Source organism: Paramacrobiotus metropolitanus, unplaced genomic scaffold (assembly GCF_019649055.1).
Source record: "Paramacrobiotus metropolitanus isolate TYO unplaced genomic scaffold, Prichtersi_v1.0 Parri_scaffold0000013, whole genome shotgun sequence".
NCBI lineage: Eukaryota > Metazoa > Tardigrada > Eutardigrada > Parachela > Macrobiotidae > Paramacrobiotus > Paramacrobiotus metropolitanus.
Genome location: NW_026570233.1, coordinates 190,571 through 194,175, shown reverse-complemented (window position 1 = coordinate 194,175; position 3,605 = coordinate 190,571). Strand labels below are relative to the sequence as shown.

At 44.0% G+C, this 3,605-nt stretch overlaps 1 long non-coding RNA gene across 1 annotated transcript; it reads right to left on the bottom strand.

Moving 5' to 3' along the window:
- Positions 1 to 2,426: 2,426 nt before the first annotated feature.
- On the bottom strand, positions 2,427 to 3,370 carry LOC129584453 (uncharacterized). The gene is made up of 3 exons (XR_008689894.1): positions 3,303 to 3,370; positions 3,011 to 3,240; positions 2,427 to 2,560 (listed from the first exon to the last, which is right to left on the bottom strand). It is a non-coding gene; the product is annotated as an uncharacterized LOC129584453 (long non-coding RNA).
- Between the last annotated feature and the right edge of the window lie 235 nt (positions 3,371 to 3,605).

Genomic DNA, 3,605 nt, shown 5'->3' with positions numbered 1-3,605 from the left:
ACGAAGCTGTCATCTCTGACAACTTTTTTCCAGTTTTATAGAAATTCTGTTTGCATTAACTGAAAAGCACACTATTCACACACACAGTGAACGATTTGGCTCATGTTGAGGGATTGAATAAGCTGCGCGTCACTTGAATACAGTTCCGTTGCAACTATGGTGATAGTGGCAATAAGCGCAAAAATCTGCAAAATACAGCAACAAATTAAATGAACCGAAGGAGGGAACACGTATAGGTCTAACGAAGCCTAAACCTTGAAGATCAACGCCCGATTTAGATGCATTGTGCCCCAGCTTCCACTTCAATCTTCAAGTTGTTTTCGCTGCGTAGCAAGTTGTGCAGGTAATCCACAATTTTTTGGCGCTAGAAATAAGGTTTCAAAGTATGCACCCAACAAATGAAAAATTAAGGAAAAATATGATACAAAAACATCGCCATTTTCGGCATAAGTGGTAGTTTCTAATGGCGCAATTCTTGATGAGTTTTCGGTAAACCATACCTCTTCAATTTCAATGCTGCAGACAACACGATTAGTAATGATGGTTAACAATTCATTTATCCGCCAGCTCTGCAAAACAAGATACAATTAAAAGGTTTGAAATAGTGTAAAGGTCACTGCAACCTGTTCGTCGATTCCAAGTACAGGAACGCAGAACACGATAAAATAGCAACCATAAATAAAAACTCCTCCGAGATTCGCATAATCGGGCTGATGCGACAAGATCTCCGAACTTGCCATGAATCCCAGTAGGGTCACGGCGTCTAGATACAGAGCGAACGCAGATATCCACTTAAATGTCTCACTAATTCGTTTGGCAAATTTATGAATGCTTTGTCGCAGAATTATCAGTTCTTTCACTTCTTCTAGCTTCTGACGCTCGACGATAAGAACTGGTGGCGTCACACTGAGCTGTTTTAGGCGATCTTCATAAAGGTCAATGCTTACTTTTAATATGCAGCCGTAAGCAAAAAACAGTATCTGCGGTAGTACGGAAAAACCAATCGGTATCATTCCACATAGCAGCCAAAACATGTAGAACATCCAGCGTGTGATTCGTATACCGAAGACAAGAAGCGTTTGACTGGTTTCCAAAAAGCGATAGATACTGAACGCCGATGAGTAGTAATGGTTAACCGCCCAGGTTATGAAGTCCCATCCAAAGTGAACTAGCACAAGCATGATAACACTTATCAACAGTAGGCGGATGCGTGGCACTGTTACGGATGTCCGAAATACACCATATCGCTCCATGTTTTCCAGTAAATCTTTCGCGACTAGCTGCAATTCAGCCAGCGGTTGCAGCTGCGTGAGAAATGCCAGCAGCACTAGTGCACCGCGGGCGGGCTGCATAAACTCCTGGACATAGCTGAAAAAGTCAGACAGCAGTATTTGCTGCCGGTCAGTTTCCGCGACGGTTGTCACAACGAACCGGATGAAATAGATTCCGGTTGTGAAAAAAGCGGCGATTATTATGAAAATATGCAGGAGACGACAAGCACGCTGATTATATGAACGCTTGCGGCATTTTGCATCGAGTTGGATGCATAGTATCAAATGCAGGGTGTCGATAAGTTTTAAAATGTATTGTCCGGCGTTTCTACTCATTTTTGCCTTGTTTCTGGTTATAATTACTCGTACTGCAGAGCCCATCATATCTAAATGCCGTTCGTACAAGGACATTACTCCTTTCGGCTATTGTTTGAAAGGCAGGAAGAAAGAACACTTCCCCGAATGTGACAGCCGAAAGGGTGTGTTTGACAGTTGGTACGCATTTTATGGGATCATCGACCCGATATGATTCACACGCAGGTATATTGTGCATTTCTATTATCTACATGAATACATTTAGTCTTTACATGGACGGCTGAAATATCTCGAACGTTAACACAGTTGTCCAGATATATTTCCACAATCAATTGTGGTAATAATTAATAAACAATTAACAACGAAAAATAGTGTATTCTACCAAAAATAATATCGGCGCAAAAGAAAAACCCCGCAAGGGTAAAAAAGAACCACCGAATTTGCATCAAGCCCAGTCGGTTAGACTTGACACTTGTACCATCATGACTTCGGCTTTGACAGAGTTCTCCATCTTTCACGTATCGATGATACAAAAATTCCACTAGATTGCTTGACCTCATCTCCCCTATTCTAAAAAATAGAAAGCAGATTTCAGGAGCTGGCTAATTAAGTTTCAGATGTTAGGTTAAGTTCCAGCGCAGTAATGTATGCCTTTTTCAGAAGTACGTATAGGCGTACATTTGGGTGAGTTCGGCGCGTAACTGCGTTGATCGTAGTGAAACTACCAGTGCCTTCCAGTGATTCGCAACGGCAGTGTGAGGGACATAAAAATCGCAAGTGGTACGAGAGTCTGCGATGGACGTCCAGCCGGTTACTATTCGATGCGCGTACCCGATGAAAACGGATTTTCCCGTGGAGTCATTCAACAGTGCTCGAACGGCGTCGTACTGCGGCGTAAAAGTTTTGTCCGATGGCTGGGCCAACACCCTGCTTACGACCGCTTGGTAGGCCGTATTATTTTGACTTGCTTTGAGCTAACAACAAAAATGGGATTGAAATTTCGATACATCATACACCTTAATACAGTACTGTAGCCGCCCGCACAAGTTGCTCCATTGGCAGATCCGGCCGCTGCCTTCTCCCTGCACACACTGCGCTGAACAGCGAGCAATGTGAGGCCAAATATCCGTATACCTCACTCTGTGGGGCAACTTGTGCGGGCGGCTACAGTATTATCATTATTATGACAGAAAGCTAGGAACTGTTTTCATAATATTCTATTCTGTATTTTCCTTGTAGGCTAGTATGAACTTTACATCATGACTCAGAGTACTCAAAACCCGAGGTCATAAACGACATCAAAAAATATAAAGTAATGCGAAGTGTTGATAAGTTGCAGAGCAACCACGTGAAATAAAAAGGGCAGCGCCTTTGGGAATCATACTTTCAATAAAAGTCTACAGAAAAAAGTAAAGTCCGCCAACCTGCAACCAGTCAAAGGTGGTGCTGCGACTGGCCACTAAGATTGTCCGCCCGGGAAAACGGTTCAAATCCTCCACAGACTCCACAGTGGGCTGATCGTATCTCACGCTTAATTCCCCTGTGATAGCCGCCGAGTACACCACAGTCATCACGGCTGCGGCGGATAAATGAACAGCCAACAAGCATTTCATTGACCCAGTCAAATAAAGGTCGCGTTCTGCTTGCCGCATACCTGTCAGTTGATCAATAAACCACTTGTTCCAGTAAATACAGTAATAAAAAATCGCGTGTTACTTTCGTTTGTTTCATATAGGCCGAAGTCCAGCAGATCGTGTAGCGACAGAGCCAATGTAACCTTCGGACGAGGTTTTTGACAGCGTTGTAGAGAACGCAGTCCGCAGTACACCAAAGCGGCGAAAACCAGAACTCCACAGGCTATGGAGAATGTGCCCGTGGACATCTTGAACTGACCTACGTTCGCTTCGGACGGAATGCGCCTTTGTAGGAGTACCATGCGATCCAGAAGATAGGGTACATACAGCACCGATACCGGTTCGCCCCAGTTATCCCGCGAACCGATACCACCGATGGCAAGGT